The sequence below is a fragment of the Panthera tigris genome (assembly GCF_018350195.1).
Source record: "Panthera tigris isolate Pti1 chromosome A1 unlocalized genomic scaffold, P.tigris_Pti1_mat1.1 chrA1_random_Un_scaffold_72, whole genome shotgun sequence".
Classification (NCBI taxonomy): Eukaryota; Metazoa; Chordata; class Mammalia; order Carnivora; family Felidae; genus Panthera; species Panthera tigris.
The window spans coordinates 1-20,487 of NW_024962144.1; the positions used below are offsets into that span (position 1 = coordinate 1).

At 52.1% G+C, this 20,487-nt stretch overlaps 1 long non-coding RNA gene across 1 annotated transcript in view; it reads left to right on the forward strand.

Moving 5' to 3' along the window:
* The first annotated feature begins 2,983 nt into the window (after positions 1–2,983).
* The window catches only part of LOC122236179, a 32,013-nt gene continuing 14,509 nt past the window's right edge, over positions 2,984–20,487 (forward strand). The window contains exons 1-2 of the long non-coding RNA XR_006214301.1: positions 2,984–3,220; positions 4,877–5,058. This is a non-coding gene — a long non-coding RNA (uncharacterized LOC122236179). The remainder of the gene's footprint in view (positions 3,221–4,876; positions 5,059–20,487) is intronic.

Consider the following 20,487-nt stretch of genomic DNA (forward strand, 5'->3'; position numbering starts at 1 on the left):
ATGGCACAGAGCAGAGCCCTCCTCCCTCCCCTCCCCATGTCCTCTCCCTTCCCATCCTCTGCACCCCCCTGGTGGAGCGCTGGAGTGAGCAGGAGTTCTGAGCCCCCCCTTGGTTTTGTTTAGCCAATAAGCAAACTTCCTGAAGTCCTGAAGTCATACATAGCACGGTGGAACGCAAGGCAGAGGCTCTGGTGTCACACCCTACCCCCACACCTCACAGCAAGCCCCCACTCACTTCCAGCCTCTGCTGTCTTTTCTGGAGAGTGGGACACAGTCCAGCCCCACCCTCGAACTGGGGGCATCCCGTGTACATGACAACACCGGGCACCCAGTCATTTCAGGCCCCCTGGGGCCTCCGGCTGGAAGCCAGGCTGAGGGCAGGTGGGACCTGTGGGCCACAGGGTCTCGGATGTGACACAGTAGCTGTCTAAAGGACCAGGCTGAGGGTGTGTGTTCTAACATCCAGAAACAGGTAGCTGCCACTACCAAATTCACGAGTTAAGGTCATGTTTACTCTCTCTTGTCAATTATAATCATCCGTTTCAATAGAGGCCACCAGTTTTATTAGCGACATTATTGGCTGTCACAGAATGGCTCTACTCCATTCCTAAAGTGCCCGTATAAAACTGCAATTTCCCCTCTGCTCCCGCACTCGCTCTCATGCTCATCGTCTCCTAGGAGCTCCCCATAGCCTAAGGCCTGCACCACTTCAGGCCTAACCTGGAAAATGAGGGCTTGCCCACCTTTCCCACCTGTGCTGTATTCTCACGGTAATGAACCAGCAGTAATCTCGAGCACCCAAGCTGTCCCCACACCTCTGCACCTCTGTGCCATTCCTTCTGCTCTCCATCCCCTGTGCTTTGAGCCCTCAGCTCCCTTATCCACTTGTCCCTTCGAGCTGGATGGTGTCAGATGCTCACATAGTAGCCTTTGTCCAGCCCACCCTGCCTTCTTCCTGTGGATGCTCCACTTGGAGGAATCAGGGTTGGTCCAAGCCAGTCATGGCAACCACTTTTCCTGCAGCTGGTGACTGGCTGGGGAAGGGGCTCGGGACCCAGTTCTGGCCAATGAGGTATTAGAGAAAGTCTTTGGGGGCTTCTGTGAGAGATTCTCCTTCCTGAGAAGAGGTGGGCAAGGATCAAGAAGGTCCCCCCTTGCTTCCCACTTGAGTGCTAACTGTGCAGATGTGACGGCCAGAGTGGAGGCAGCCACACGGCAACCGTGAACCAGTGACACCAATATTCTGTTAATGGTAGAACGGAGAAGCAGGCGGCACCTGGGTCACTGATGACATTGTGAGCCACCAGACCACCTCTGGACCTCCCATCTCTCACATAGTCATTAAACATTCAATGTTAGATGCCTTCAGAGTTTAAGCCACTCTTGGTAGGGTTTTCTGTCACTTCAGCCAAACACATCCAACTGATACAGCCTTCTAGTGTCAGTTAAAATTTCTCTGTTCTTAACTAGTTCCCCAGCAGACTTGGGTCTCTGCCCCTGTCCCTGTACTCTACACCCATGAGCTACGGTGCTCTGTCTGTCTGGTTGGCCCATTCATGTTTGGTCTGTGAACACCTCTGGGACAAGCCTCTGCCTTTTCCTCTCTGGCCAACCTGAGCCTGCACGCAGTGGGCCTTTGGGTCACCCCAAGGACCTCACCACACCCTCTCCTCCCCCATCATGGCCAGAGCCCCCAGCCATCATGAAGCCTTCCAGTTCAGTTTGGCCCAAGCACTGCTTCCGGACCCCAAGGGCTTCAACAGCCTCTTCAGTGTAAAGCGTGAGGTCTTTTCTAAATAGAGCTTTCTAGCTGTCAGCTCCTGCCTCGTGTGTCCCTTCAAGTGCTAAGCTGTTGATTTCTTGTCAGCTCGGCCTCTCCTGTGGCAGGCACTGGAGGCCACAGTGCACAGAAAGGAGTGCATGAGTGAGACATGGAAAGTGCAGTGATGGATACATCCCATTCCAAACCGAGTGAGACTCTTGCATGTTCTGGAAAAGACCTCAGGTGTGCAAGTCGGGTGTCAGGCTCCCCAAGGCTCCAAGGAAAGAGATGTCCTCAGGCATGGTGGAAGGGTGAAGGCTCTTGGCCTCCCTTGTAACAGCTCCCAATGCAGGCTGTGAATGGGGGACTGCCCTGTGGTCACATGAGCAGGACTCTGCCAAGGAAAGCAAGGGAAAGAGAGGGATTCTAGTCCTCGGGGAACTGGGAAGGTGTGTTAGTGCTGGGGAAAGAAGTTCCCTGCCTGCCTTCAGTGCACATTGCTTTTTTGAGTCTTGTAACAGGCACATGACAGTTACCAAGTCTCAGGCACCCACAGAATGTCAGGCGTGGGGCCGGGTGCCCTGACACACGGACAGGCCATACCATGAGGCTTCTCAGGCTGCACACAGCAGAATCTGGGTGTGCAATCCGGGCTCCACACTTCCAAGCTATAGCCCTGTCACCCCCTTTCTCTGAGCCTCCGCCACGTCCTCTAAAATGGGGTCATCAGTTGCTACCTTAATAGGGTCGGTCCTATGAGAATTAATTTGGGTAATGAGACTGGCCCAGCCTATGGCAGGATGCCAACAGATACGGTTTGAATCCATTTGGATCTCCAGGTTAGACTGTGGAGTTTTGCACTGTTATCTCAAAGTACCCCTTGAACCTAGTCTAAATCCATAATGTCACAATTCCAGGATGCTCCATTTAGACAACTTCAAGGAGCAATTGGAGTTGTTGTTGTTGTTGTTGTTGTAGTTGTTGTTGTTGTTTTGATACCCACTGAGTGACAGAAAAACCAAAGCGGCCTAAACAAGCAATCAAACGAGGCAGGAGAGAATGATTTACGTACCTAAGAAGGCTAAGGGCAGACAGTTTTAGGCAAGGCCGTACATGGGTGCTTGATGACATCAGTAGCAACCATCTTTCCCGACTTCTTGGCCTTGCTTACTTTCCTCTGTGCTGGTATCATTCTCAGCTGTGCTTTTCTGTTAGGAAAGCAAGATGGCCCCCAACAGTCACCTTCAGCCTCCCAACAGAAAAAGAACCCCTCATTCCCTATGATTCCAGCCCTAAGGTCTGGACCCACTGGGACCTGACTGGCACATACCCAGTGCTGAGCCAATCACTGTGGCCAGGGAGGATGGCCAGATTGAGGTCGTGTGACCACACTCCCTAAGGAAACTCCTGAGCCGTTCAACCTGATTTCCAGGTGGGAGTGAACCTGAGAGAACAGAGGTTAGTGCCCAGTTGCTGCCCTCCTCTGTGCTTAATATCCTGGGTTGCACCTGCTCTTATACTCTTCCCGCCACCCCACTGTCTTCCTGGCAGCACTTCTTCCCTTCCCCCACTGCTTTCTTCGGTACCATTTCACCCATACCAAAAAAGAACATGACTTCCTGTTTGAATTCAGGATCCGGGGCCCAAGCCCAGCTTCAAGATTTGTTTTTTTGCATCCCGGTATAATCGTTTATTGAGTCAACCAGTGTCCACTGAGTACCTACTATGTGCTCCAGTGAGTTTTCAGGGTCTAATTATTCTGGGTTTCTGGGGGCAAATCCCAGGAGCCTTCCAAGGAAATGAGTTTTGTCTGAGCAAGCATCTAGAGGCTAGCTTCCAGTCCCTCGGTGCCACCCACTGTGTGGCCCCGAGGGAAGTCTTTCCCCTCTCTGGACTTGTGCTTTCTTATCTGCAAAATGAGGCACTGGGAAAGTTGAAATCCTGGAGCCCTCTCAGCTCTGACATCCTGTGTGGCTGGGTCTTAGAACAAGCCTCTCCATCTGAGTCAGCCTGTAAACACCATGGACAGTGACCACAACACTCCCTCTACTGCCACGGGGAGCATTGTGGTTGCTGTCCCCATGGGTGCGCTGAACTGAGTCCACAACCATACAGTTCTGTGTCTGAACCTTCCACTTCTTGGCTAATGAGAACACCCAGGGCAGAGGAAACCCCACGGCTTTCTGTGCCTGTGTGTACCCCAAGGCTCTAAATTCCTGTAAGGTGGCCTAATGGTGCTGCTACAGAAATTCTCTTTTGAGGTGTTTGTGAATCCCAAGCCCTCCCACCACTGAAAGTCAAGTCTGGAACTCTGAAAAGGAGCATAGGGAGGGAGGCCACACGGAGGAGAGGAGAGGATTCTATAGAGGTTGCTATATGTCCATGGAGCCCATCCTTCCTCTGCCTCCCTGTCCCTCCCTTCTTCTTCTCTCACCCACTCCCCTTTCTCTGTTATAGCCGAAATTGGTCATAGCCCCGTGGAAGAAGAAAGATGCCTGATGTGTCAGTAGGGAGGCGAGGGATCCTTTTGAGGCATGTCCAGTGGGAGGACTTTCTTTTTCTTCCGGTTGAGTCTAGTTTCTCTTCACTCTTTGGACACTTGGAGACATGAATTAATTCCCCTGGTCACTGTGTCACTCATTTGTCAGCTCACTCGGCTGCTCACCACATCCATGTGTTCCCATCTTTATTTAGCTCAGCCTTTTTTTTTTCAAGCAAGAAGGGAGATTTCTTAGAAGAACATAGAGAGCCCAAGGACAAGTAGAGAATAGAGTAGCTGGTCCTCCCCAAAGATGGGAGCCAGCAACTGTTTAAGACATGAGAAGCCAAGCCTGCTGTATCTTTTTGCCATTCTGGTGTCACACATTCACTCACCTCTGCTCCTCTTTGTACATCACTAGACCCTTCCATCTTTTAAATCTCTTGGCTTCTCTCCATTTCCACTGCCATGACCCTAGTGTAAAGTACTTTTTTTTATTGCCTGGGGAAACTGAGGCAGCCTCCTGAATTTTCTCCCGAATCCCACCCTTGCCCATTTCCAGTCTGTGTCTCTCACTACAGCCAGAGGGATTTTTAGAAATGAACAGTTTATTCAACAGATTTCACTGATCCTAGGAAAGACGTGAAAATCATAAGCACGGTGTGGAACTGGATTACCACTCCCCCACATTCGGTGGCCTGTATCGAAGTGCCCTGCTCGGTTGGAGGATTATACAGCACGGCCCATGTTGTCCTCAGGCATGGCAGAGGGGCTGCTGAACAGTGAAAACAGATGTGAGCACACGCGTTAAGAACCAGTGAGTAATTTACCACTTTTCTTTTCCTTTTTCCACGACAATGGCAATATTCCAGATAGACACAGACTGCTCTGTCAACCTGAGTCCAGAGGGGAGAGGAGACGAAGGAGAGCCACATGTGCATATAGTCTGAGACATAAAGAAACTTTATTGTAGGCCACTGAGATTTAGAGAATTGTGTGTTATGCAGCGTAACCCATCCTAACCTAACCGATACGCATAATCCATGAACTTTTGCCCATCGCCCCATTGCTTTGCTGAGGCACCACTGGCCTTTCGGTCCTTACACAAGTTGCTCCCTCCCACCTTACAACATTTGTCTGCGACTCTCTCTCTCCTGGGAAAGTTCTTAACTCCCACTGTTGGGCAGTTGACAGTTACTCACCAATGAGGTCTTGGCTTCGCTGTGAAGTACTCAGGAAAGGATTGCCTGGTCTCTGTTCAGAATACCTAGAATTTACCTTCTTTGTCATTAGAGCTCTTTCACTACACTCTAAGTTTGAGGAAAACAGAGCCCAGGGATTTAGATCATGCTTCTTTGAGGCCCTACTCCACCCCCCACCAATGTGCCCGGGCCCATGCTGAGGGGCTGGAAGTAACGGGAGTACATCAGCCCTGCACCCTGCTCCCACAACCTGTCCCATGACGGGGGAGATAGGTGTGCAAGCCAGCAGCATTTGAACCCATTATGATCATTCTAGCAGGAAATTAGTGTAAAGAGGCCAGCGAGAAGGCAAGGGGACTGCCTGGAAGAGGGGGAGTCAGAGATGACTTTGAGGAGGATTTGGAGGTGTCCAGGTGGGGGAAGCTTCCTGGGAGAGTGGGCGATGGGGGGATCTGACGGAGGGATTGTAGGGCAAGAAGTGGTGCCCAGAGTTTCCAGGACTTGAAACAGGATGAACCCAGGAGAAGTTGGAACCAGAAGTAAATATCTGGAGTCTGTGTGTATTCCTGGGAACACAAGTGAGCATTCCTGTTGGAGTGCCTTTGCAAGCTCATGGTGTTTGCTTCTTGGGATCGAGGGATGGTGATAAAGATGACAGTGGGTTCCAAGCCCTTTCACACCGTGGATATCAGTGGCAGGCTCTGATCCGAGGGTGTGGTGGGCGTGTGTGGGCAGCTGTGTTCCCAGACACAACAGCGGGAGAGACATCTTTGTCTCCACTCTGCTCATTGGACACGTCTGGATGCCTTAAATTCCTGACTTTGTATTCTAAGAAAACCCACCACGGTTCTTTCTAGTGAATCAAGGCTTCCTGTGTACACAGCCCAGTAGTCATTTAAAACGTGTATCAGGTGAACAAAATGAAAGAGAGACGAAACGCCAAAGCATCACGTCCTTGGGTATGATGTCTCTCCACATGATCTTGTTATTAAAAGAATCCACAGGGACACGGATGAAACCACATGCTCCATGATTAGAGGCTGTGGTCACTCAGCAGGCCCCTGCTCTGGGGAAATGAGGTGTTTCCTGGGGTTTGAGGGCCCTGATGGGACATGACAGAAAAGCTTCTCAGCCTCCCAGAAGGTTGGAGGGTGGGCAGTGATGCTGGAAAAGTCACCTCCCTCTGTGGCCCTTGAGTTTCTCACTGTTGGAATAGGGAGGGAGGTACCATTCCCCGACTGCCAACCTCACTGGCTGTGCGGCTTAGGCAGTAGGTGGACTGTTCTTGGAGAAGCCCATTGATTCCAAGGAATTGTGGCTGTTTGAAGGTATTATTTTCATGCCGGTTGTGAGGTGGACCCTGCTGGGCTCCCCATGCTGGAGGGAACAGACACCCACAGAAACTGGACCAGACCCAGCACACAAGCTCTCCTCGGAAAAGCTGACCTCTGTGTGGTGGTTGTCTAGAGGAAGGGAGGTCAGCGCTCACTGGGGGGTGGGGGAGTGGGAGGTAGATGGAATAGCACAACCAAGGAGGAGTCTTGTGAGCTGGGACCATAAGGGGAGGAAGAGGGGACAGGCGGCAGCAGGGGGGGCAGGTAGGGAGGGAGAGCAGAGGAGCAAAGGCCTGCAGGCCCAGGCAGGCCTAGGCGGTGGTGCAAGGAATGCCATCCTCCTGCCTCAGAGAGCTGGTTGAATCTGGCACAACGGGGCCGCTTCCACGGCTCTCTGGGCTAGAGGGTGATGCTGAGCTCCTGCCCGGCCCTCTGCCCGTCCTGCCGTTTTCAGGTCCAGCAGAGCTCACCCGCAGAGCGTAGACATGAGCCTGCCCACCCGACGGATGGGAGCACGGGCTCTGGTCAGATGATGGGGGGGCAAGGCCCCCCCGCGGCGGACCGGAGGCCACAGGCATGAGCAGTGTAGAAGCTGAGGCTGCACGCTGCCAGGGTCCAGCTAGGGTCAGTCCCAAAGCCAGTCGGCTCCTCCCTAGGGCCCCTGCCTCTCAGACTAGCTAGTGCCTGCTGGTGAGGCTTCAGAACCTTCCAGGCCACAGCTGGAGGGACTCTCTCCAGATCAGCACGTAGGTATCACTTAGTGTGCCCTCTCAGACTGGCATCCCTGGCAGCCTGCAGGGCCCAGCTGTGGAGCCCAACGCTGCGTGTCTGTGCTCCATGTGAAACAGTGCTGCAATCCATGAGTAGTGTCCACAGCGGGTGAGGAAGGGGAGACCTTGGGTTATGCACGCCAGCCATTTGCCACTGCTGGTACACCCCCTTATTTTGCATATGGAGAAACTGAGGCCCAGAGGGAAGAATGCCCTCGTCCAATTGCCTGTCCTTTCACTTCCCTGCTCTGGGCTCTCGACGGAACTCTTGGTACCCCCCGTGACACCACGTGAAAACAGTCAACTATGTGTGTGACAAGGAAATCATACTGGATGTGTCTGGACCCACACCATGTTTCTCTTCTTGCTTTTCTCCTTTGCCTCTGTTCTGTTTTAATACTTCGTGTGTTTCGTGCATTATGAAGGATGGTGGGACAATGAACATCCGTGGGCCCGCAGCTCAACTCCAGAACTAGAACATTCCCAGTCACTTCCATCTTCTCCTTGCCTGGAGGTCACCCCTCTCTGCAATTTGGTGTTTGTTTGTTTGCCATTCTCTTGCTCACAGGCCGACTGAATAAGCCTAAACATTAGATTGCTTCTTTGTTCTCAAGCTGTAAAAACTTGCTCTCTGTATGTAGATCTCTAAAATTTGCATTTTTGTACTCAACATTTCCCTGTCTCTAAGCTTGAGCTGTGCTGCTGTGTAGCTGGAGTTTGCTGTCACCAGTGTGGAAAGAAATTGTGTGACTGTGCTACAATTTCTTTTTGCATTGCTCTGTCAATGAGTATCTGGGTCATTTCCTTTCTTCCCCTCCTCTTGCTAACAGTGCTGCGACGAACTCTTCTTGGGTGTGCCTTGTGTGACTCCTGGGAGTGGATTTGCAGGGTTCTAAGCTATGGGACTGGTCAACCTAACAAGAAAAGGCCAAAGTGGTTTTCAGTGTGGCCAGACCAGGTTTCACATTCATCAACCGTGGGTGCCAGCTGATCCTCTCAGACCCTCGGTGCTGTCAGATGTCACATGTCTTCCTCACTGTGAGCCTGATGGATGTGAAATCTCTCACAGGGACCTTACCTTGCACTTCCCTGCATCCTCGTGACATCGGGCAGCTTTTCCCGTGTTCATCTGTGCACTCCGTTTCTTCCTCTACGACATGCCTGCTGTGGTCTTTTTGCTCATTGCCTCTCTTCTTCCTGTGGATTTGTAGGACTTCTTTATGTATTCTGGATACTGATCCTTTGCTAGTTGTACATATGCCAGAGGTCTTCTGCTTTTAGTGATTTGTCTTTTCACCCGTCATTTGGTGAAGGGAAATTTACATTTTACTGCAGTCAAACCTATCGATTTTTTTTTTTATGCTTACTGAGCTTTTAACACCTTGTTAAAGAAATTGTTCCCAACCCCAAGTTTGGAAAGATATTCCCCCAGAATATCCCCCTCTTCAACTTCTCTCTTTCAAATATAGATTTTTAATGTGTCTGGAATTGGTTCCGATGTCCCAGCACCGTTTACTAACTGGGCCGCCTTTCTCCAGTCACATATCAAGAAGCCTTTTTAAAACTCCTAAGTATTGAGCTCTTCAGATCTCTGATCATTTGTAGCACACCTGCAGTCATTCATGCCTGCTGTCCGTGCGTTCTCCCCTCTCCCTCTTTGTACCATTGCGATCCCTGGTACGTGCAGGTGCCCCAGGAGGCCCTGTGTAGCCATGTATGGATTTTTTTTTCTATGTTTCTTTCTTTATCATTTTTTGAGAAGGAGAGAGAGAGAGTGGGGAAGGGGCAAGGACAGAGAAAATCCTAAGCAGGCTCCATGCTGTCGGTGCAGAGCCCGATGTGGGGCTCAGTCCCCTGACTGTGAGATCGTGACCTGGGCTGACAGCAAGAGTCAGACGCTTAACCGACAGAGTCACCCAGGCGCCCCATCCATGGATGTTTTTGTGAGGATGAGGAAACAGGAGCACAGAGGAGGGTTGAGTTTGTAATGGCCACACAACGACCGTGTTGGGTGACCCCAACGTGGAGTCTGTCTCCGATTCTCTGAAGGCGGGTTCTGTGTTCCTTCCTCTTGGTGTCTGGCTGTGCACAGTAGGGCTGGTGGGTTGGGACCCAGGACCCTGGGGCTGTCGGTGGAGGGATCAGACATGACAGCCTGCCTTTCCGTTTCCATCCCATGGGCTCCCCTGAGCTGCTGTGAAAGCCATTTGGGCACATTGTTCCTGGGGGCCTGAAAACCTCCTGCCACCTCTGCTTCTCACCCCTGCTTCATCCCTCCTGCTGTCCTTTTGATGATGAAGCAGCTGAGGTTTAACTCCTGCCTCTCACTCCCCACCGGCTCCTTGCCCGGTAAGGGGAGGGAGAGCCCTGGGAGCAGTACCCCAGCACCCTCAAACCTGGAACAGAGTCGAATCCTTGCCGGGAAGGCTCCACCCTTGGTCTGAGTGATGCAGAGTCATGGCCTCTGATGATGTGGATGACAACTCACTTCTGCAGCGTTTGTGATGTGCCAGGGCCCGGTCTGAGCATTCCGTGGGGTCCTCACCACCCTGTGAGGAGACACTGTTTTTACACTCATCTTATAGATGTGGAAGCTGAGGCTCAGAACCCTTATGAGGCTTGCCTGGGGTCACTCAGCTGGTCAGTGATGGAGTGAGCTGCGATTTGATCCCAGGCGGTCTGGCTCCAGACTCCACGCTCTTTACCACGAGACTGCATGGTCCCTTTGGACCCCAACCAGGCCCTAGCTCTCCCTCCTGGTGACTGGTCCAGGACCCGGGGATGGGTCTGCCATGGGGCCCCTCACGGAGTGCAGAAGAGCTTTGTCCCTGAACCCTGGATCCATGGTGGGTCTGGGCCTGCCCTGGGCCTCCTTGGCCCTGGAGGGTGCCCTCCCCAGCTTCCGAGGCTGAGCCAGGCCAGCCGGTGTTGCTCCTGTTTGCAGCCGGGGAGTCCCAGCTCCAGTTAGAGACTTCTCTCTTTTGTAGGCTCTAGAAACTCTGAGAAGGGCCCTAAATGGTGGGCCCTCGATTAAGGGGTTTCAGAAGGCAGGAGCCCCAGGGACACCTTGCTTTGTGAAGCCTCTTGTGTTCCAGGGAACTGCTCTCTGTGGCCACCTCAAGACGAGGTGTTTTTGACAAACATGTGTCACCTGCATGACACTTGTAAGCAGTTATGCCATGGCCATAAATCTGGGCTTGTGCTGCCGAGTGCGATACCGGCTCCTACATGTGGCTGAAGCACTGCCAACAGTGTCTCTGTTGGTTTGGCAGTGGGGGGTGGCAGGCTGCTTCAGGACACATCGGCTCCCAGTCAGTGGCTGTGTGCTATGAAGGTCCCAACGCCGACGTCTTTCTCAGCATCCCACCCTCCCTTCCTAACCTTCGCTGGCTCCCACTGGATGTCTCACAATGTGGACACTTTTGCACCCAGTCATGCTAATTGCTCTGAAAAGAAATAAAGCAGGAGGAGTGTGCAGACAGTGACACAGGCCATTTTGTAAGAATGATCTGTGATCTCCGGTTTGTTTAACAAAGCCTACTGGGTCAGAGCCTGAAGGAAATGGGGGGAGCCGTGCGGGTATCCGGGAAGAGCATGCTAGTCAGGAGAGCTGCACATGCAAAGGCGCGGAGGTCAGGTTGGGTCTTATGGGTTGGAGGCAGGTGTGTCTGGAGTGCAGTGAGAGGCGCAAAGCTGGGAGCAGGGTGGGAATAGGGAACATGGTGTGGGATGGTGAGGCATTTGGGTTTCACCTGGAGTGTCATGGAAAGCGGCTGGAAGGCCCTGGGTAGGTCCAGGAAACCGTAGAGGAGGCCAGATGGCTTAGGCGCAGCCACTCCCGGGCCAACTATACCTTGGTCGTAACTGTGCTGACTGTAGATCCTAGCTGTAGAGCAGAACCCAGGTAACAGCAAACCTGAGGGCCAGGTGAAGGTCCCGAGGCCAGCCAGTCCATCTGCCTGCAGCCAGGCCTCTGCCTATAAATCCTGCAGCCTGTGCATCCTGCCCAGAATGCTGGGATGCCTGGATCAGTTAGTTTCTGCTGCGGAATAACCACCCCGAAATGTAGCAGCTTGCACCAACTGTTGACTTAGCTGAGCAGCTAGCTGGTCAGGCAGGTCTTCCGGGCTCCCTCAAGCATGTGTGGTCAATGGCAGGGGTCGGCTGATTGCTGCCTGGCTGTTGGCCGGGGCGACTAGGGGTGGTGGTGAGTAGGCTACATGTGTCCCATTCTTCCAGGAGGCCGTCTGGGCTTCTGCACATGGTGGTGCCAGGGTCCCGAGAGGGTGGGCACGCAAGGCCACGAGGCTCTTTGAGGCCTACGCCTGAAATTGGCACGGCATCATTTCCACCACATTCTGTCGGCCAGAGCAAGTCACGGAGCCAGCGCAGATTCAAAGCGGGGGGATCTAGACCCCACCCCTGATGGGAAGAGCTGCCCCATCATAGTGCAAAGGTTACGGAGACAGGGGGGTGGAGGAACAGAGCTGTTTAGGGGTCAACCGCAGTGTCCCGTGTTCTGGAGAGAGGAGCAAGGCAGGAGCCAGGGCACCAGAACAGTCAGCCATGGCTGTGTCTCTGTCGCCCTGAAGAAACCAGACCCCCAACAATCCAGGACTAGGCAGAGGAAGCTCGGACCATTTGTTACTTTGTCACCAAATGCCACCTAGCCAGTAGCGGTAGACTCAACAGTCCCCATGGAGGTGTCTTTCTCTGGGATGCTTACACCCAAGGACTGCAGAGATCATATGGAACATTGCACACCTTTGGCACCACCTCTTCCAGGAAGCCCTCCAGGCTTCTTCTGGGCTCTCCCAGGCTCACCCCTCCCCCCGTCACAGAAGACAGTGTATTTGTGTCCCTCATTGGTGCATGTGTGTGTCAGCCTCCTGAGTCAGAAAGGCCAAGGCCTGAGGACAGGGCTGTGTCTCACTCACCCCGAATCCCTACTCCTAGCTGGGAGTGTGCACTGAGGATGAGGCTGGCAAGGTATGGGTATACTGGGGACCTGCATTCAGTGCTGACTCACAGTTGATGTCTGCAAGGAAAGGGGAGGGTCACTGTACCTGGTAGCAGGCCCCAGATGAGCTCGGCCTGGAGCGGGACGGGGGGTGCTGGGAACGGATGCTGGATGCAGGCGGCAGCCAGAGCTCAGCGGAGCAAGGGCAGAGACCACAGTCCTCTTGCAGACACAAATGGGTCTCGAGCTCTGGGCGCCAGCACCAAGGCAGGAAGGCAGCCCACAGGAGAGCATGCAGAGAAGCCACTCTGGGTGTTCAAGGCCAGCACTGGGCAGATGGAAAGGCAGGCAGGGCCTGCCACCCCCGAGGAAAAAAGAAACATCAGCCACGTTTGACTAGAGTCAGCTTTCGTTTACTGGAGTTTCCCTTGCCTGAGATCCACTGTACCCAAAATCAATATTATTAGCATTAAAAAAGAGAAACAAGCCAACTAGGATGTAGCAACCCCGAATGCACTGTGGTTTCGGTGCCATCACAGCACACGAGAAAAATCTTCATCACCTTCTCATGCATACCAGAGACAAGGGAGGGAAGAATGGCGGCGGTGCGGGGGCGGGGGGGGGGGGGGAGCCGTCTTCACGAGGCCTCCAGGAGTGCCTCCCTGGGGCTCATAGTGAGTTAAGCCAGCCAGGCCTGCTAGTGTGCCAGCTCGTCCTGCCCACCTGGCGTCAGCACCATTGCCCCTGGGCTGGGCCGGGCAGTCTCCCTTGGGGAGAGAGCTTGAAGCTTTTGCAGTTTGTAGAGGTCTGTTGTATTTAGAAACCCGAGCATCCCAGAGTCATAAATTACCTTGAACTAGTTTGCTAACCCTTGTGACTCGGTACAGCGCCTTTTCAGAAGCGGCCAGTTATGTAACGGACTGAGTGAGGCATGGCCCGGTCCCCTCAGTGAGGCAGTGTGTGCCAGGCCTGGCGTGGGTGGTAGCCACCCAGGACCACGGGGACAATGCAGGGAGGTGCCGCAGGTCTGTGCACGGCATTTCTGTGGAAATGCACTCCCAGAAGGGAGAAGGGTCTATGAGTCCACGAAGTGGGATTCTCACTCCCAGCACGTGGTCGTGAGATCTGTACCACATGGAAGAGGCAGAGCGCACCGTGTAGTTGAGCATCTCCTGTTACATCCCTGCTAGAGGATCAGCTCCTGCTTGCACCTTTCCGGGGATGGGGGCTCATCACTGCCTGAGACATTTCACACTGACAGGAAGTTAGCTTCCCGCAAATTCCAGCTCCATCATCTGGGTACATGTTCTGAATCCATGCTTGCAACAGCCTGGACAGAGTGGGAGGCCGTTGCAAGGCTGCTGGCCAGCTAGGACGGCTCTCCCAGCCTTTCCTCCATTGCCACAGCCCTCTGGTCACAACAGGTGCTAAAGGGCCCATCTGGTTAGACATTCCGAGTGTTACCCCTGCACTGCAAGTTCATTGGCCACGGCAATTTTGACATCAAGAGAAACACGTGTCATTTTCTTATCTCTCAAAAGAGCTCCAACCCCCTCCCCGTTTTTGTATTCAGAGAGCAGAGGGGTGACCCACACTTTCTGGGGTCATGGGGAGGAGATTCAGGTGTGAAGGGAGCATCTGCTTGTAATGTGGGATCCAGTTCCAGGATCCCCTGGCGTTCCCTGAAATTTGCTGGAGAAACAAAACCCATTTGATGTTCAAACCCAGGCTTCCAACAGAATGGGACAGCTGAAACACCCCAAAAATGGACAAACCACATGAAACAGGTTTTGAAGGCCGCAGCCTTTCTGGCAGTCTGAGCCTCCCCGAGCAGCAGGGAACGGGTTTTGCCGGGAGATGCCCGTTTGTGATGGCGCACGCGCTACTTTTCCCCTGGGCGAGACAGGTGCAAACTCAGATGTATTCATTTTCCACAAACGAAACGACTCGGTTTTGACCATGTTGCAGACCTAGGACTTGGCTCCCTTGTTCCCGGGGGTGTGTGTCTGGTTTTCACTCCATTCCGAAGGAGCCTGTGGAGGCTCCCAACTTTGAACCTTCTAATGATAATGATTTACTGGTTTCAGGGGGTTCGGGGTGGGGGTGGCGGGGGGAGGTGGGACAAGAAGAGTGATGCAGAGTTTGGAGTCTGAAGGAATGATTAGCTGCGTGGAGGGCCCGGTGGCCAGTGCTGATGCTGTAGTTAAGGCACAAGGACTTTCCGCAGCACCAAAGCATCACTTTTGCTTCTCATCAACCCCTTGAAACGAACTCAGTCATGTTCACTGATAGGAATCAGTACCACGTAATGAGTGTTCGCCATGAGTCGGGGCCTCACCGCACCTGTACAACCAACCCCACCCGTTCAAGAGGGTTATGGTGCGCCCCAGTGTTTGAGCTCTGGGAGACCGGGGTAGAGAAATGCTGAACAGCTTCCCTAGATAACACGGCTTTCAAATGCAGATCTGAGACTTCCCACCCAAAGCCTTTCCAGGTCCTGTCCTTGGTGCCTGTGGAAGGTACAGATTTCCAGGCCCTGTCCTTGACGTGTCTGACTCGGTAGGGTCGGGGGGCGGGGCCCGAGACTCTGAATTTTGCCCCCTTCCCGCGTGATTCCAGCAGGCAGCCTGGACACCCAGCCTCTGTCCAAGCAGGCCAGCGTCCAGTATTCGGCTGTGCCCAGCTCACCAGTGTGAGCTCAGAAACACCGAACCAAGAAGTTCCCGTAGGTCCCCCCACCCCCACCCCTGGCAGAAGAATCCTAAAACCCTGACTGGCATTTTCCAAAGGTCCCAGCAAGCTTCTCAGGACCCTGAGCAGCCAGCCAGTGAAACCTGAGGACTGCTTGTTTGGGGAGTGTGGGGGCTGCTTCTGGAGAAGGTGGGCTTGGTTACAAGGGTTGTCTTAATTGGCACGAGGACGTGGAAGGGAAAGCAATGAGTCCAAATTAATCCGTTTTCCTGTGAACATCTCCCACCACTCCGTGCCAAGGCGAGGCAGCCTTTGTAATTAACTGACTGGGCCTCCCAAAATGGGAGCGTGCAATTTATTTTGTGTGCGAGGTGGTATGAAAATTGCCAAAGTTGGCAGATGAGGCTGGGATGTTGGTGGAGCTGGGTAAACAGGGCTGAGCTGTCTGTCACCTCCAGGTCGGAATGGGGAGCTGGCTCCAAAGCAGGGACAGGGGCTGGGGCCACGGAGGTGCTGTGCCGAGGGCTGAGCAGGTGGCCTTGGGAGGAGAGCAGAAACTTCTTAGCACTGTGGATGGGAGTAGAGGCACTACAGTTCTGAAATCAAAGCCTTCTCCTCGTCCTACCCTGTGTCACCACGGACCAGACACTTAACTCTCCAAGCGTCAGAGTCCACGTGGGTTCAGCGGTCTTTACTGAGTGCCTGCCGTGTGTAGTGAACCCAAGTTCATCTGCCTGATGCGCATAAAGACCATCACTGAGACATGGAGTATAAAGCAAAGCAAGAGTTTATTCCAGAGGCAGGAGGGCGAGCCTCACATCCACCTCCCTAGAGGAGAGTCAGGGGTACTTAGTGGCAAAGGAAAAAGGTCAGGGTACAAAGTTGCGGCTGCTAACCCTTTGGTTACCCTTTTCAGTCCCCAGGGTCTTTTGATCTGTCCTCATTCTTGTGGGTATTGGGACCACGACCCGGCCGCGGCCGTTACTTCCTGCTGAGGTGGGGTGAAGACTGGGGTTAGACAAGTGGAAACTTTGGGGTGGAAAGGAATGTTCTGCATTACCGGGATTTTTGTACTTTGGTCAATAGTTTCTGGACCATGTTGTGTCTAGGGTTTTAGGGGTACTAGAGAACAACAGGTAGCATGTTGTACTCATGGCTTGATTCCCTTGGACCAGTTACCCCGAGTCGGAGGTTCAGGTCCGGCAGAGGCTCACTGGTCTGAGCCGGGTCCCTTTCGACCTCCTCCCTGCTGACAGGGTGTAGGGAACCTGTGGATTCTTGTCATTCAAGTGTGAATCCACGGCTCAATTCCCTGTAGTTTTGGAGGAGTGGGGGGTCAACAGCACCTCGCAGGGTCTGACCTGTCCAGTGAGGCTGGAGCTGGTCCTCTGGGCTCCCGCTCTTCAGGTCTTTACTGACATCTTTAGTGACACCTTTGGATGTCACTAAGGGATTCAGGCAGCGTGAAGACACATCTGTGAGGTACATCAGCCTGCCGGAAGCAAACTCAGGCCCTGGATGTACCTGATAGTATCCAAATCGCTGGTGGGAGCCCCGCCAGCAACTCCTAGGTCACGAAAAGGACATAGAAAGTCTTCCATATAACATTCCACAGGGGCTTAAACCAAGCCCTCTTCTAGGGACCACTCTTTCCCAAAGCAGGGCAGATGGCACGGGTTGTTCCCAAGTGAAGTGGGTTTCTTGGCAGAGCTTTGCCAAAGTTCATTTTTTTCCCTTTTTCCACTCTCTCGGTGTCTCCAGGAAGCGTGTGATTTCCACTGAATGCCCAAGGCCTTGGACGCTGTGGTTGTCACTCCATTGTCACTCTGAATTATTAGCGGCAGTCCAAACCTAGAAATGGTCTCGCTTAAAAGCATTTTGACAACTCCCGAGGCCTTCTCTGAACAGCAGGGAGGAACCTCAACCCCGTTGATAAAGGTGTCTGCAGATACAAGCAAACCCCGAGAATTTCCCGTTGTTCTTTGCATTCCGGGAAAGGCTGCCTGCCGGTCTTCCCCAGGTTTGGGGCCTCTCAGTTGTATACCCTTGAGAACTTGTGGGCACCCAGTCTTAGGATTGTTTTTAGCACAAGCGTTGCCTTTTGTAGCATTTCGCTGAAATCGGAGCCCGCAGTATACTTCTGGATCCACTGGAGAGTGGCATCTTTCCCATAACGGGTGCTTCGAGGAATGTGGCTAATTATTTCTTTCATCAGATGCTCTAGGGTAAGGATTCATTCTATTTCCAGCCAGTGTCAATGCCAGCACGGTGTCCAAACCCCCACTCCTTACTTAACTCCTCTTTGGTCCTCCAAGGGACGTTGGGGTTGATATGTAGTTAAGTCTATCTTTGGCACTAAAGCTCTTCCAGAGGGTCTTGGAGTCTTCGACGGGCTGCCAGCATGGTTCCCTTGGGCAGTCGGTCCACTTTGTGGCATCTTCCGCAGCGGACGATAGCTGATGGGTCACCACTGCACCCAGCTCTTCCTTGTCTTTGACCCGTGAAAATGTCCCCATCCGTGAACACGTCCACGTCTGGATGCTCCGATGGCAGCTTGTCCAGTCGGGAAGGCTGCGATCAGCTTGTTCAGCTATCTGTGTGTCTCTGGTGATCTTTCTGAGTGGCCCTTAGATCACCGGGCCACTTTTCTGTCACGTGTACCTCGGGTGGTCTGGCTTCGGTTTGCAGGGCTTCAGGGAAAAGCAGTTTTCGTTCTCAGTGCTTCCAGTCAACACAGTGGGAGAAAACTGGAAACCTTAGTTTGGAGAGTCAGGGTCAGACATTCAAGGAAACCAGAAGAATTCAGGACCCAGCCCAGGTGTATAGACAACCAACGAACCCTCAAAGACGGTTCATCGGAACTATGATCTTACATTTTCACAGGTGTGTTACTGGAACAATCTCTCTCTCTGAAACCACCCTCATCTCCACCAAAGATTGCCAAATTAGGACACTTTTGTTTGTAAAATTGTCCAGTTGAAGCTGGGCCTGTTTACACAAGCGCCATCACAACGGTGATTGGTCATATAGGTGTTTGGTTTTTTCAATCTGCTTCGCTGGAACTTTTCGTAAGGAATGTCAGATTGAACTTTTAACAGCCTTGTCAGGCTCAAGAAGCCAAGCCAAATACTGGCCACCAGCCTTTGCCTGCCATACCTATAGATGTGGGTGGCTCCCTCTCTTCTCGAGATCCCCCAAATACGCTGAGGTTCCTGCACCTGCCAGGAAGTGACAACCTTCCTTATTCACCTGGTAGGGCTGCTGGAAACTTTGTAAGCAAGGTACGAGGCAAGTTTTCCAAGGGGCTTCATTGGCTCAGCAAAGTCAACCTTAATTAGTTCCTTAAAGCTCTCTGATTGTAGCTGAGTCTAGGCATATCTCCCTCAACTATGACATTCCAGTCAAAGCCTTGGCAACATGACCAATGTTTCCAGTGGCGTCCTGTTGCAAGGAGAACGGATTCGTATCGAACTTCTGCAAATAAATACACTGCCGTGAAAATACGAGAATACTCCCTGAGAGTTTTGAATTCTGGTGGTACCAGGTAGGGAGAAAGGGTATAAATGTTTCCTATCTGTTTATGAAGAACTTATTTACCAAACGTCTACCAAATGTCATAGGCAGACTTAAATTTAGAAGAGCAAACATTAGAGGACCAGCAATGTTTACACAAGTGTCTGTTTGAAAGCAGTTTCCCCATTAGTTCTGGGAATTCTTACTAAGCTTAGCTTTATGATCCTGAAGGGATCAGAGAGCTGTATTTGTCAATGCAGTGCAGCTGGCAAGGAGATTCTGTGACACACGATACTTCAGTAGTTAGTATTACAAGCGATGACGCTATACCAGGACATATCAAAACCTTAGGAATCTTATAAAATCTCTAGGACACTTAGAGCAATCACCCATACAACAAAGCCTAAGAAGGTTCCTCATCGCTTATTTGATGATGCCTCCCATGTCATTTGACACACCAGGGAATAAGCCTAATTCATCAAAAAGACTTCCATTCACAAGCTGGGTTTTTGGAAGTTGGTGAAATACCAGAAGGTTTCAAAACACGTGCCTAAATAGGATTACAGATCGTTACAAAACGGGATACTTATTTAGCCAGGATGGCAAGAAGAGATTCTCAAGGTAAATGCAGACAGCAAGGGAAATGGAGCTGTGAGCAAACCTTAGCTCTCTTAACACTGAGCAGATTCAACTTTCTTAAGTAAGCAAAGACCTAACAAAGACAAGACATAGAAACTTTGTTTTTCTAGGCAGATTAAAGGTAAAGAAAAACCTCTGTTGATAATTTAGACCCATCATCTAAGAAGCCTCTGTCACATTAACAGCGAGAAAACCCAAATTCCAGTCTTATACCGCTGTACTTTGGATATTAAAACTCATTTGTTGCAACAAGATGAATTTTTAAAAAGACATGCAGTCCCTTCTTTCTTCCTCCGTGTCACCTCCCACGTTGATACATACTTATTTGGACAAGGACATCCAGGGCACTGCATGGGTCTGAGTTCTTGTGACGGGTGTTGGGATGTGCTGACCAGAATCTCTGGCAGGAACCAAGGTCTCCCAGCCATAGCAATGCTGCCTACAGCCTTCGACGCTCAGACATCATCAGGGATCGCCGTGACTGTAGACAGCGGCCTTGCCAAGGGCATTGCCCGCTGCCCAGGTGGTCACATCCAAAGACGCTTACAAAGAGCCAGCCCCTTTACCTAAGTTTGGATGCTTCCGAAGGGCAGTCCAACTTTCGGAACTGCTCAGAGAGTTGGCTAAGGCTTCCGTTGAAGTGTCACTGCTCAACTTCTGCCTGACATCGTTCTCTGCCTCCCCCTTTTCTTCCCCAGGGGTCGATCGCTGCCCTCATAAACTTGTTTCTTACATGCGAAACTCCAGAATCTCGGTCCTGACCATGCATAGCATTTCTTTTGAAAGATTCCCTTCTCGCAAACCTTCTGCAATTTTCCCTTTCGCATTCCTTCAGATTTTGTCCTACGTTTTCCCCTCTTTATTTTTTTTTAAATTTTGTTTGAGAGAGAGAGAGCACAAGCGGGGGAGGGGGGGGAGAGAGAGACACAGAGAGACACAGAGAGAGAATCTCAAGCAGGCTCCACTTGGAGCCTGACACGGGGCTCAATCCCACAACTCTGGGATTATGACTTGCGCAGAGGTCAGGAGTGGGATGCTCAACAGACTGAGCCACCCAGGTACCCCAAGTTTTCCCTCTTTGAATAACCAGTCTCACTTTCATTAAATACAGAATTTTTTCCCTTATTTTTTCAAGTA